We start from the raw sequence: 15,675 nt of genomic DNA on the forward strand, positions 1-15,675 counted from the left end.
CACCTCAGGCCAGAGCAATAAAGGACGACGAGGTATCGGAAACTGTCGTCGTCAACACCAGCTATAGTGGGGATTTTTCGGGAGAGTCCATTCCAGCGTGGTTATAGGGGAGAGTGGGGTGGTGAATTGTGTATAAAGTGTAGAGTTTAACAAGCCTGAAATTTATAAATCATAAATAACAGTACGGTGCCCCGAATATTTGGATTGGATTTTGTCGGAAGATTCTCAAATCGATTCCTTAAAAAAACGCGTTTTGATGTTTGACTTTGAATAAACAAAAACAAGAACGTTTTGTTTGGTTGACCATTCTGTGCATTGTCCCGAAGTTTGGTTGAATTTGGTTGCATTAAACCCGAGTTATAATAAATCATTTTTTACAGTAGCCAGGCATGTACGTGTGTCAAGCACGTTTTGACCTGAAATCCCTTCGGCCAGTTGTCGCTTTTACAGCAATTTTCAGGCTGTGTCAAGGTGACAAAAATGCATGGAGTTTTTTTGGGTTTTATTGAACATCTCAGGATTAAAATCAAATTTTGGGGATCTGTGAAGGTCAAAAGGTGAGGCATTAGGGTGTAATATGTGTAACCTTTCAGGTTACTAAATTAAATGTTGTTTTTTTGTGCACTTTAGTTTTTAAAGTGTTTTTGCATTAATGTTTAATATCTGTTATTTATTATCTTATCTTCGCATGGTTTATTTATATTTATTATCATTATGTAATAATACCTTAATTCAAAAACAAAGTAGTCAACTCGAAGGATGATGGCTTATAAATTTGATCAATTTGTTGAACTGGTATAACACCACCACTTTTGGGTGTACGCTAAACCCCAACGAACATCACATCCCATCCAGCTTGAAGAGAATGCAGACGGACGATAAGGTCGCGATAATTAAACCAATACAACCACCACTGATAACCGAGGCTGGATATCGAGAGAGGATGACTTCCCAAGAGAGACAGGTTTCGTGGATAACGATCTCCCCAACTCGGTCTCTTTCCATTTTGGGCGTTGAAGTGCGAAGATCGATCCTATAGGACGATCAGTTTGTAGATATTACAAGTGTTCGAAAACTACAGTGTAGACTTGTGAAACGATTCTAAATCGAGTTCGAACGAATCGTACGCTTCAGGTAAAGTGGGGTACGCCAAGAATTGTAATGGTCGGATGCGTAATTAGTGGAAATGACTACCCTTGGAAGTCGTTCCACGTGGGTTGTGGTCACCTGAAGCTTAGTGTGCTTTCACTTACTAGTCTTTCTCTACACGATCAATTCTAGGACCTTTAAGTGTCGAATAGGTGGAATTTCGGACCGATAGCCGGAGTTTCCCGCAAGCACCGATTCCGTGGCATCGCGGTGTCACGAGGTCGCACTTCCGGGTTCCTAGCTAATCGAGGGCCCAAGCTTCTCACCGTGCGCGGTGATCAACGCTAAGGAAGCTACACTCGGATCGTTGTATCCTAACTCGCCAAGGAGTGTTCCCTTCTGCCGGAAGTACCTTGGGTACGGCCGGTTCGACAATCAGAAGAAGGCGCCCAGGGTGTGTTTGCCACATCCGAACCGCTTGCTGAAAGCCGCCATCTTGAGTACCTATATTGGGGCATCCCGGCCTGGACGGCTCAGCCGACGCTGCTGGACAGCGGCGCGCGTTCCTGTACAAGTTAGATTACCACCCTGCAACCCACTCGGCCGCGCGGCGTCGCGGTTGTGTGTTCTCCAGCTTCACAAGACGGTGAAGAACCCCACGTGGATACTCCTCGTGTCCTGCATGCACCAGCCACCACAATCTTTCATCAACCGCGCGGACGCGGTGTTCCTGTGCCACGTGTCGTCAAGCTGCACGTGCACGAGAATCGAGATCTCGAGTCGGTGTTTACCGGGTAAGACAGTTGTGAAGACGGGTAAGTTCTGATTCCCCAAAGTTGATTTTTAAGTAGTTGTGGGTCAAATAAACCTGTGTCGATAATGATTAAATTGTGTTTAATTTCCTCCCTGATCTATGACGACGTTGCGAATGCCGACCCTTTGCATTAAGATCTTTTGAATCAACTGAGCTAAGCCATCATTCTTGCCTTGTTACATATGGTTGTATGGAAAAAAAAGTTGTTCAAAGTTAGTGAGCACAGCAATCTTTCAGTTCTTTTTGGGGTCCTAAACAACTCCCCAAAGTTTGAGAACGATTGGTTAAGGCCTCACTTTGCGCAAAGCAATTCAATTTTCAATTTTGGATTTTGATATTTTCAAAATCCACGTTTCACGCTATATTAAAACTGTATTCATATTCGGTTGCTGTGGAATGTGCTCTACAACTTTCCCCAAGAGAGTACGGTGCTAACTTGTTCCTGAAAGACGATAAAAAAAGAAAAAACTAACTTAATCCACCTATGTGGTTGATGCCTTCCTCACTTTTTACCAACAATGAGTAATATGAGTGGTTTGGACACATATTTCAGCTATTTTTTTTAGGTCCAGAAAAATAAGTACACAGATATAACTTAATTTGTCATAACTCGAGACAGGGTTGCCAGATTTTCAATTATGTGGACTCGTTGGAAAGGTCTTTTGATTACCTAACCAACGATGGGTCGGATGATGGATCCGGACATCGTTTACATGCATTTAAGTGAGATCCGGCTTCAAAAAAGTACATAAATATCACTTTAGCGGTCATAACTCGAGACAGGGTTGCCAGATCTTCAATTATGTGGACTCGTTGGAAAGGTCTCTCGATTACCTAACCAATGATGAGTCGGATGATGGATCCGGACATCGTTTACATGCATTTAAGTGAGATCCGGCTTCAAAAAAGTACATAAATATCACTTTAGTGGTCCTAACTCGAGACAGGGTTGCCAGATCTTCGATGTTGTGGACTTGTCGGAAAGGTCTTTTGATTACTTAACCAACGATGGGTCGGATGATGGTTCCGGACATCGTTTACATACAGTTAAGTGAGATCCGGCTTCAAAAAAGTACATAAATATCACTTTAGCGGTCATAACTCGAGACAGGGTTGCCAGATCTTCAATTATGTGGACTCGTTGGAAAAGTCTCTCGATTACCTAACCAATGATGAGTCGGATGATGGATCCGGACATCGTTTACATACATTTAAGTGAGATCCGGCTTCAAAAAAGTACATAAATATCACTTAAGTGGTTATAACTCGAGACAGAGTTCCCAGATCTTCGATGTTGTGGACTTGTTGGAAAGGTCTTTTGATTACCTAATCAACGATGGGTCGGATGATGGTTCTGGACATCGTTTACATACATTCAAGTGAGATCCGGCTTCAAAAAAGGACATACATATCACTTAAGTGGTCATAACTTGAGACAGGGTTGCCAGATCTTCGATGTTGTGGACTCGTTGGAAAGGTCTTTTGATTACCTAACCAATGATGGGTCGGATGATGGATCCGGACATCGTTTACATGCATTTAAGTGAGATCCGGCTTCAAAAAAGTACATAAATATCACTTAAGTGGTCATAACTCGAGACAGGGTTGCCAGATCTTCGATGTTGTGGACTTGTTGGAAAGGTTTTTTGATTATCTAATCAACGATGGGTTGGATGATGGATTCGGACATCGTTTACATGCATATAATTGAGATCCGGATATATGTGAAAACACATTTTTATACATAACTTTTGAACTACTTATCGAAACTTCAAACAATTCAATAGCGATGTATGGGACCCTAAACCAAGTCGAATGAAACTGGTTCGATCAAAATCGGTTCAGCCAGTGCTGAGAAAACTTGGCAAGATTTTTGAACACATACATACATACACACACACACACATACACACACACAGACATTTGTTCAGTTTTCGATTCTGAGTCGATATGTATATATGAAGGTGGGTCTTCGAGCTTTTAATAAAAAGTTCATTTTTAGAGCAGGATTATAGCCTTACCTCAGTGAGGAAGGCAAAACATAAAACAAGAGAAGTCAAGAATTCGTAGAATAAAAGTTTGTCCAAAAGGACCTCCTAAACACGGAAAAAATAAAAAAAAATCGAAAAAGGGCACTTGAGGGTTAACTCAATTTGGCCCAAATGCACGTGAAACATGATAGCACGACAACGAAGAAATGTGAGATTCTTATAGAAAATTGAATGTTCGAAAATACCAAAGTTGTATAACTTAAACTTGAAAGTTTTTTTAATATTTTTTTCCATCGATGAAAACTTTAAATGAAATTTGTACCAGCATAATTGCTTTTAAAAAGCATTAACTGAAATCAAGTTACAACACGTTTTATAGGGAGTGTAGCCACAAGAGATCATCAAATGATCAAAAATACCTAATAATTGATTTTGAGTTTCTCAAATAAGTTGATTTTTTAATCGATTATATTTGTTATTTAGATTTTTTACAAAATCATATTGATCTTTTTGAAAATTTTAAAATAGAAAACATATAAATTCGGACGGGATCACTTCAGATGTCACGATATCGTCCGATAAAAATGAAGTTAAAATAAATACCTTTTTTCTTAGATTCAAATCTTTATATCTCAGACTAAAATTAGTTGTCGCCAATCTTTTTACAAATCATTTTCTTCAATTGCAATATTTTGACTTTTTTAAACAAAATTCTTTTCGAGAATTTATAAAAAATATATTTTCATTTTGTTTTATATTTTTACACAATGCTTCTTTTAGGAATCAAAACAAAATTAAAAATAATAGCGTATTTTTTTTTATTTTGAAAAAATGTGACAATTTTTGAAACTTTTTTATTTCTTAAATATTTTATTTTTCCCGTATTCAGGAAGTCATATACAATCCAGACTTGATTATCCGGAGCCTCGATTATCCGAAGGTTTGTATGGGACTTCAGATAATCGATAAAAATTTGAATGGTAGATTGCCAGTAAACTAAAAAAAATGTTTTTTTTTTAAATATTTTTTCTCCGTCGTTTTGGCCACCATCTTGAATTTAAAAATTCAAAATTATTGTAGAGTAGATCATACTAAAGCTCAAAAATAAAACAAAGAAATTGTGTTTTTCGTGATTCGGTTATCCGAAGTTTTGATTTTCCGAAGTGAAATTTTGCCAAAGTAAACTGAAATTACCAAATTCGGTAAAAACTTTCTGAAATTCGGTAATTAAGTTCATTCGAAAATCGTTGAAATGTTGTTCATTTTAACAAATGGTTTACCCCTTCTGTAAAATTAAAAAAATGTGGGACAATAAAATAATTATTAATAAAATTGAAATTTTAAACAGAATTAAAATAAAATTAGTGTATGTATTTTTCTAACTTTTTTACACCTTGCTTTTTTATGAATAGTGTTGGAATTCTAGTGAGAAGAAAAAGGAGAGAGAGAAAGAGAGAAAGAGAGAGAGAGAGAGAGAGAGAGAGAGAGAAAGAGAGAAAGAAAGAAAGAGGGGAATTTTCCTCGCGAGTTCGAGAATACGAACACTGTTTATGAATCAAAACAAAAATTTGAAAAAAATGCTTAAACCTATTTTTTCCCTGAAATTTGAGTTTAAATGTTGCATTGTTAAATAGTCTTTTATTTAGGTAAGGCGAGTTCAGGACAAAAATGTATAAAAAATGTGATTTTAAAAACACAGTGTTTTTTAAAAGAATGTCTAAATGACTGTCAAAACTATTTTTAGCTCAATTTTTGAATTCAAGTCAAATATGCAGTGGCAGTGCGTGGCCGAATGGTTACGCTGTCCGCTTTGTAAGCGGATGATTCTGGGTTCGATTCCCATCTGCTGCAACCTTCCATCGGATTTTAAAATGTCGGTCCCGGCCTTGGTTGTTAGGCCGTTAAGTCATTCCAGGTGTAGGAGTCGTCTCCATGCCATAAGTACAAACAAAACACCAAACCAAGCCTACTCCGGTGGAATCGTTGGCGGCGGTTGGACTCGCAATCCGAAGTTCGTCAGTTCAAACACTGGGGTTGAAGGTTCCTTGGAGTAGAAAGAGGTTTGGGTGCTCTCCTCATTCAAGCCTTCGGACTCCTAGGTTCGAGCAGAAACTTGCAAAAGAGACCACAAAAGACCCGGGGGTCGTTAATGTGGATGGTTTTTTTTGTTGATTGTATGCAGCCATAAAGCATTTTTTTTAATGTTTTTAAATATTCTTTTTCGATTAATTATGTAGTAATTTATTTAGCTGTAGAAGTCATGGCCAAGCTCATATTTCTACATATTTCTTTTTGGACGAGATCGGAATCTTTCTATAAATTTGCTATTAATACATTAAAGATTGGTCTTACGGTGTCTGGAATATTGGTCAAGGTCAAACTTGAATTTTAATCATTTTGCACAAATCATGATTTTATCAATAAATCGTAAAGTAAAAAGCGATTTTTTCTGAATTCTTCTGACCAAAACCCACTACCTTGTGAAGCAACCAAAAAAAGTTCAAATCAAATTTTAAATCTATTTTCATTTGTTGGTCTTCTCTAAACTGATGGAGAAACAAGGCAAATTAAATAGTCATCCCCACTCTCCTCTACATTTAAAACTGCCAATACCAGCCAACCAGCCAGCAGGCAACAACACACCAAACAGCACCCACCACCAAGACCCATTAGAAATAGAGTCCTTCTTTTCTTCCTGATTGTGCTCCCGATCCTAACCCCTGGCAAGGACACGTCGTCGGCGTCGGCGGAAGTGGGCGTCGAACGATTTTTGCGTTTGACACTTTTTTCTCCTGATTCAGAAGGTCCTGCGCGGGAACAAAAGCTTCTGTGAGAGTGTGTGTGTGTTTGTGAATGATTTCTATGTTAATGGTGTGAATGAATTTGATTTCGGTGAAATTTCACACACAAGAAAAGGTTTTCAAAATAGGCATTCTGAAAGGTGTCATTATGTGACGTGGGTTTTTCTTGTTGCAATTATTTTAAATGTTTTGTGCAATGTCCTTCCTTCTGTGTGTTGTAGTTTGAAAGCGATTATGTCACCATTGAGTGGGAAATCTTGTGGGATGTGGCGCGGACGGGAGTTCTGCACTGAATGGGAACCGTGATTGGGTGGAGGAGGCGGGAACCCGGAACTGAACCCACGGAATCGCCTGGGAATTGAGAGCCCAGGGTGAACCATGGTGTGTCTGGTGGTGGCAGCATCAAACGACCTACATCGAGCCAACAATGGGCTTGCACAAAGCATGGCCCACGAACAATCAAAGTGACAATTTGAAAACGATTTGTAGGAAATCAGATCGTTTGTGGTTTTTGAGCTTGGTATGTCTGCGACATAATCGATGAAAGATTGGTTTCAAACCATTTTGAAATTAAATATTGAGTTCGGGTAATTCTTTGCCAACTAACACATAATTTGAAAAAGTATCCTCGAATCCTCTTCGATTTGCGTGAAAATTTGTCCTAAGGGTTAATTTTGATCGCTGATCTAGAATTCGATGTCCTTTTTTGATATCTCGTGACGGTGGGGTAGAACCCCTTTCATTTTTCAGCATTCGATGGGGCAACTGCTGTGTGAGTTGGCAGAGAATGACCCATGTTTCAGTCCAATAAAAATTATAATTAAAGTTTTGTCTACCCACTTAAAAATTTCTTTAAAAATTAAGGGGCAGTAAAAGTATTATTGCTGATAATTTTAATTTTCATTGGAAAAAATCTTGAACAATTGATCGTAAACTATTATACAGAGAAACCTCTTTTTACGTGGGGGCGGTACTCTTTTTATTTCGGCAATTCCTTTTTAACCATGCAATATTTATGCAAGCTCCTAAATACGTTTTGTAGATCTGTACAAAACCTACAAATTGCATTTTAAAAGACTCGTTCCAGAGAAATCAACAAATTAGTGAAACTTTAATTTAAACTTTAATCTTCAAAATTTTACTCATAATCAGAACAGAAAACAAAAAAAATAACTTCCATCGGAACCATCCATTTTTTGGGAACCACCCAAATTATCAGATATCGTGAAAATTAAATAGGACTCAGAAAAAATCGGAAATGTTCTTAAAATGCGACTTTCAAGCTAAAAGCTATTTATTTAATCTTGAATAAACCAAGCTTGAATCTTTAAATTTCTTTTAAAATTATATCTTTTATATTTTAAATTAAATAATAGTTAAATTTTTATAACGGCGAATGAAAATATTGCTAAATTCAGTTAGTTAAAAAAATGACAATCGATTATTTTTCTTTACTCTGAATAAAATTTTTCAATCTATTTTTTTGCTCCTCCGGTTATATCATTGACCGGAGGAAAAGAGAAAGACGACTATTATCATAGAGTATTTTTTTACATGAGGGTTTGTCTTAAGTTGATTTCTAAAAATAAATCAATGCAGCTAAAAAAAATCTGTGCAACCTTTAAAAGTTTTGGTTGAAAAAGACAAATTTTATAAAAAATAAATTGCGAGAATGTTGTTTCTTCTTTGACTGATTTTTGTTATTTAAGTATTCGCAGCATTCACTTCCCAGTAAGGCCGTTGCAAATATTTTTCAAAGTTTTTGTCGCCCCCTTCCCCTTCCCTTCAAAGTCGGCCTGAATAATCAGGAGGCATCTTTTTCGAAAACCTCCATAATTTTAATGAAAATTAAAGTTTAATCAACCGAAAACCAGTTAAAATTCACTTTCCTGCGTTTCTAATCATATTTAGCATGTTTGAACTCCTTTGAAAACATTTGGACACGGAGAAAAAAGTGTACCCAAAATCGTGAACAAGCGTTCATGAAAATGAAAACCACGAACAAAGTGTTCAAATCCCATGGTACGATTTCCAAAAACGTATCATGGGATTTGAACACTTGGTTCGAGGTTCCCATTTTCATGAACGCTTGTTCACGATTTTGGGAACTCTTTTTTCTCCGTGAAATTTTCATGAAATACCAATGTACAGTCTCACGAAAAGTTATTTATTTCGCGATAAATTGGAAAGCAACTGGACGCGTGTAAAATGCGTTTTAAAACACTTTTTTATCCAAATAATGAAATCTATCGCGTGTAAAATGCATTTTAAAACACGTTTTCATTCAAATAATGAAATCTAAGTCAGAGCCGAGGGACAAAAACTTTGAATACAATTTGTACCAGCTTCAGAGTATCAAAAAATACAATTTCCAAGCCACTACTTAGCAAGAGCAAAACATGTTTAGCATTAGGGATGCGTGTTTTGGCCGGATATATTCGTTATTCGGATATCCGGATATCCGAATCCAAAAAAAAAAAATGGAATTTGCAATGGAAATGTTGTCAACAAAAATCCAACACCTGTCAGGCTATTTTTTCTGATCACAGTTACCATATAGATAAAAAGGCTATACCTTAATCCTAAGTTCGACCCTGGGAAAAACTTTTGGCTTAAGCCACTTATAACTAAGCCAGATCTGCTCAGATCGTTTCGTGACGTTCTACAAAGTTGTTCCCCATATAAAAATCTATAAACTGATCGCCCAGAAAGTTATTTGGTTCAATTTTGAATTTTCAGGACAATAAAATGCAAAAAGTGTCGATTTCCCCATACTAACGGGTCCAATATCTAATACAAAATTGAAATCGAGTGGACACCTCGGATTCTTGACCAAATTGGCTGAAATTTTCAGGAGAGCTTCTGTGGACATCAAGCTCTGATATTCTGCTCACCTATGCGGTCTAGCTCAACTTTTTGCTTTTGTGACCCACCCTAATGGCCAAGGGGTGCTGGATTTAGACTGATATTAAGGCAAGGGTCTTATAAAATACCTCGCACCACGCCTAAAAAGATGATTGAATTTATTTTATTTTTCCAAATATGTACAAAAATGTAAATTCATTGACGCACAGCTTTTCTAAAGGTTATTATTATAAAACTTAAATAAACCTCGCTAATTCACACTGGAGCTTGTTGGGGGAATTGTTCCGAGTCAGAGATACTGTTTTTCAAAATCTTTTATCGGTAAAAAATTTGAAGTTTTTATTCATTATATTTAAGCTGAAATTTTAAAAAAGTATCAAAAATCGCTGAAATTAAAATGTTTTTGTTGTTATTTAATCAAAACATCAGTTTCGAGTTCCCTAAATATGCCGTTAATATCCAAAATCATTCAAAATTTCCACAACTATTAAATTTTGTTGAAAATATCCGGATAGTACGGATAGTGTGGATAATTATCCGGATATCCGGATATCCGGATAACGAATATCCGCACGGATCATTATCCGGATATACGGATAGCCGCATCCCTATTTAGCATAGTTGCCAATTTTAATTAAAAAAAAACATAATTTTTGGAAAAGTTGAAAGATTGTTTGAAAAAATATTCATTTTATTTTTAATGCAACACTGGATTTGATTTCAAAATGTCCTTTCAAATGTTCAATGTTTCTTAGACAAATTTATAAGAAATAATCTGAACTTTTCGAAAAACTAGGCTGCTGAAACATTGCAAATTGTTGGCAAAAATTAAACTTTAGGTGGATTTAACTTGAAAATGGTGCACTGAATTTCTATAAATGACTTTTTGATTTCATTGTTGCATCTTAAAGTGAAGTTATATTTTTTTTACTTTTTCGTACAGTCATAATAAAAATTAAAAATAAAATGGCAACACTGGCAAAAGCCATTTTATTTTTAAATTGTATTACTGTCGACTCTTTGGCTGTCGATCTTCTCGATATCAATAATGCTCCATGTACCGATGAATTCTTCAGTCCCTTCAAACTGCATACTTCGATTGTCTTTATTCCTCGATATTTTCTCTTGTTGAAGGATCTCTTCCTCGACGGTCTCTTGGATTCTATTTGCTTTAAATATCTATTCCGGTTGTCAATAATTTTACTTTCTCATGGCTTGCATAGACATTTTTCTTTGAGAAACGAAGCTTTGAAGGGTGTTTGACATTTATTTGTTTTTGTTTGCTGAACGTTGCCATGATTCAATGCAATTCACTAACATTTCAGTCCAAATTTGTGCGATTCATAAGCAAAACCAAGTGTCCGGAATTCGAAGCAAAAGTGTCCGGATTTCGAATCAGCTTTTAACAGTGTCCGGGATTCGAAGCACAACAAGTCATTTTAATTTTCAAATTCTGATGAAAAATTGTTAGAAAAGACATATTTTGCATGCACTCTCTTAAAACTGACTGTTTCCTGATGATATTTCTACATTTCCAACATATTACATGATTTTTTGCCAGCTATAACAAAAATAATATGGTACTAAGTGTCCGGATTTCGAATCATGACGTTAGCTGGTCAGCAAGAAAAAACAAATTTCAATCGAGTCTTCATTTTGCATCGTTCTGTAAACTGATGCTTCTCTTCCTCGACGGTCCCTTGGATATTGACAACCAGAGAGTCGACTGTATTATTATTTAAAAATAAGTCGAAAAAAATGTCAACTTTACTTTAAGATGCAACATTGAAATCAAAAAGTCGTTCGCATTCCCATGAAGATGGTGAACTTAGTGGGATGCAGACTGGATTTCGTCATGTATGTGTGATAATTGTCCAGCTCAGGTTGCTTAGAAGGAATGGAAACCAATACTACCAGAACAGGCGGGTAGCACCATGATAGCCATCCATTGCCGGCCGCTCCCATCTCCACCATTCATCGGAAGAGGAACAAGGATTAGGAGCACGGGAAGTTGATCGAAGTCCACAGAGTCCTTAAGGAACTCCAATTACCTACCTTCCAATTTTCTAAATATAATCAAAACTCAAGTCAGATCCCTCAAAAGAGTAAATATGCTCACTGGGAATACTGACCGGTAGGGGATGGGTTTCGACTAGCGGCGTGCTGGGTTTCCAATCCAGAGGTCGTGAGTTCGATTCTCGTACCGGGATGATGAAAACTCAAAGGTCGATGAGAAAACGTCAACTTTTAAATAGTTCACCAACTAACCACCAAGAAAAAGATTTCTTGTCTGGGCGGGTCAACCCCCACAGGGCAAAGGGGTGTGACGTTTACCACCAGATTTTTTTAACTCCAATTTCATCCCTATTCCCTGCAGGACCGGCCACGCGGGAGTCCTGACCCGGCGGAATCAAAGCCACACTGACTGTTTACACCAGCATCGCCCCGAGCTATTTATTTAGGCCACAGTGGGAAACGGCGGGGGTTGGAGGGGATTTTCGGTCCTGGACCCTTCTTGATAGTTTTCGATGATGGGGTTAAATTTGGTTGATTCTTGTTCGTTCGATACAATGTGGTCTAAATCGATTTCGATTGTTGGATAATTTCACACGCAAAGTTAGGCGGCAGGAAGTCGTGTGGTGCCGATTGTTCGTCAATTTATGGTTTGAGAGGAGGGAATGAAGGGTTGTGAAAAATTTAAACACAATCAATTGAAACTACTTAAATGTTGTCAAAATATTTAAACATTTTTTCAGCTGAATATTTATTTAAATCCAACAATCAATGGGTTAATTTTCGCCCTAACTGAAATTTTAGTTGAATTTGGTAAAAAATGCTAAATTTGCTGATCATTTTATGAAGATTAGTTGTTGATATCTAATGTTGGTCCAGTAAAATTTGCGAAGAAATTTTGTGAAGCTAGAACAGGATCGAAAAGATTCCTTCCCACCAGCTACAGGATATCGACCTGCTGAGTGTGTTTTCTTAATGTGCTCCTTTTAGTCTCTGAAATCGGTGCATTTTAGGTTGTTGTTGCCATTCACAAAAGAAGTAACACTTTTTTTCCCAAATGCCATTCAATAGGCTCTTTTATGAGTTTCTTTTTCTCCTTCACTTGAAGGTGTCCCTAGCCGAGGTGTATCCTGTTTTTTGTCCACACTTGGTGAGAAATCCCGTCGAGTCTCGAATCGATGAATGAGGATCGTAATTTATGTTTGCGTAACAAAGAAAATTCGACTATTTTACGAATTCATTCATGGATTTCGAACCGTTTTTGTTGCGTTTTGTTGCTGTATGACACTTTATGGTCACTGGTCACAGGTAGTTTTTTGTAACTTGCATTCTCGGAATTACAAGGCTCATTCGTAGAAAAATGGATGCTCATTGACCAAACAAGGACCCATGGTCCCAAATTGGAAGCAATGATTTGCAAGTAACCAAGCCGGGGGAATAAATCACGTGGCAGCCATTTTGGGCCCACCATTCACAAAAATGAAGCTTGAAACGAAATTCATTCACGAATTCTAACAGCTTTTTCCTCCCCATATGGTTATAACAACCTTCCGAATCGAACGAGTAAATCATACAGTAGCTGAGCGTGTTAATTGTGGGGGCCCCCATTCTTGGGGCCAGCTTTCAAAAAAACTTGTTATTTTCTTCGTTTATTTCTAATAACAGTGATTGCTAGGCCAGACCCAACAAGATGGGTTTAATCGTTTACGGGAACGCTGATTAATCCTGGCACTTTTCGGGGATGGGAACAACTTCCACAAAAAAAAGCTGTGAAAAGAGTACCAAATAATACCAAATTGTAGCTTTGGCTCGTTTGAACGCACTTTTGTGTAATTTTGTTCGATTGTTCGCGCGGTTTTTCTTCTTTCTTTCTACTGCTGGTCAATTTCTCCCATGTCATGGGGAAAGGGTTTGGTAATTCTACGGAGTGGGTCGAACTTTGGGCAACGCCAACATGAGTGGCGTTCTTTCTCCAGCGGCTTCATCCAACCAACAGTAGAGGGGGCTCTATCAACGGTAGCCATCGCGCCATGATCGGCCAAAAAGGATCGAAAGCTTTGCCCGGCAGGGTGCGGTTAGGGTAACCCTTATAAACCTTTTGCCTTTTTAATTAGTAATGCTTTAAAATTTTTGTAAATGCTCAGAATTATTAAAAAGAAAAAAAACTAGTTTGATTTAAAAAGCAAAAACTGTAGATTTTTTTTCGTACTGTGATCTGAAAGGGTTAATGTGCCAAAATAATACCAAAATTCAGCACCTTTCCTCAGCACATCCAAGATCAACGTTCGCGCCTAGAAAAAAAAAAATCATCGATCCCATCAATGGACCCCTCAACAAACAGCCAGCCCTCAAGATTCATCAGCCTCGGCCCGGGGATGCCCTGCCAGGTTTGGTAATTACATGTTTTAACTCTTTCGCCCTCCCAGATTTCTATTTTCCACCCGATAAAACTGACGTTCCCTTCTTGGCAAGTCTGGCTTCTGCTGTTGCTGCTACTGCTGTTTCGGGCTGGTGATGATTTTCATGAATTCAACACCTCAAAAACGACGGCCCAACCCCCCGTCCTGGCGTGAAACCCAACAGAGAAGGACCACATAATGGCGATCACAATAACAATTATAATAACAATTATTAGCGTTAACTGTTTTGGCCCCCGCCAGTGGTGTGTGTGTGTATGTGTGTGTGGTGATGAAAGGGGTTTTTTTTCTTCTTTCAGGTTTGATGTGGTGACCTTAACCGTTCTGGTGGTACATTATGAATGTTAATAAAAAACTTATTAATTATCAGAAAACAGTTTATGCGATTAAACACAAAAAAAGGATAGCAGATTTAAAAAAAACATCAAATCAACAACAATATCTGGAAAAAATCAAATCTATTTAAAACTTAAAAATTAAAAAAAAGCTTCACTCTATACGTTCCAATACCGTCATCATAGACGATCATCGAAGAAGGCGGCTCAATAGGGAAAGAGTTTCCAGATTGGGGTGCGTTGGGTGAAAATTACAGGTTGTCAAATAAAGTGGAAGTGTTTGCTATTCATGGTCAAACAATACCACCACTAAATCTCTGCGGGACATCTCACACAGTTTGCTGTAATGAAGAGAAAGATGGCTTTGGGTGAAAGTGAGAAATTTCATATTCCACTTTATGTTTCTACCATATTTGCAAACTTATGTATGTTTAAGTACACTCAACCTGTTCGAATAAATGTCCCAAATGCATTTTTATCACTTTTGAGTTAAGATTTTCATACATGGTACAAAAAAAATCTCCTAAGACGATCGGTTTTCTTGCATGGAATTGGTTCAAATTTCGACCATCGAGTCTATTCATAAAACTTTTTCAAAAACGAATCACGCTTATGGGACAGTGTTGCCAGGTCCGATTTTTTAAAACTTTTTAGTAAGGTTATTTAATTACGTCACAAATGATAGGTCGAATGTTAGATCTTGACAAAGTGTACACACAGAATAGGGAGATCAGGCTTTAAAAATGTGCACAAATATAACTTAGGGGTTCATACATTGAGACTGGGTTGCCAGATCATCAATTGTTTTTACTCTTTGGAAAAGTCTTTGGATTAGCTTAGTATTGATGGGTCGGATGATGGATCTGGACATTATCCACATTACTTAAGTAGTCATAACTTTACACAGTTCTTAAATCGGAACGAGCTTTCTGTGAAACGTTTATTTTAGAGCAGGATATACAGTCATGGTTTTGCACGCCTCAGTTCTACACTGCCCCGGTTTTGATTTGTTGAGATTAGGGACCATCCACAAACCACGTGGACACTTTATGGAAATCTCAACCCCTCCCCCCCTTCGTGGACAATTGTCCATACAAAAAAAAAACTTTTTTGTATGGAGTGTGGAAAATCGCCATACCCTCCTCCCCCCTTTAAGGTGTCCACGTGGTTTATGGATGGTCCCTTAGTTGAAGCACAGAGTTTATGGGATTTTGACTATTTGGGAGACATTGGCTATAATCGTATGAAAAATCATAATAAAATCAAAAAAATATAGTGTTTTGGAATCGGGATGATGTCAGCTATCGATTGCACTTATAATTACATGAAAATTTTCACAAAATACGTATT

This window comes from Culex pipiens, chromosome 2 (genome assembly GCF_016801865.2).
Source record: "Culex pipiens pallens isolate TS chromosome 2, TS_CPP_V2, whole genome shotgun sequence".
NCBI classification, from domain to species: domain Eukaryota; kingdom Metazoa; phylum Arthropoda; class Insecta; order Diptera; family Culicidae; genus Culex; species Culex pipiens.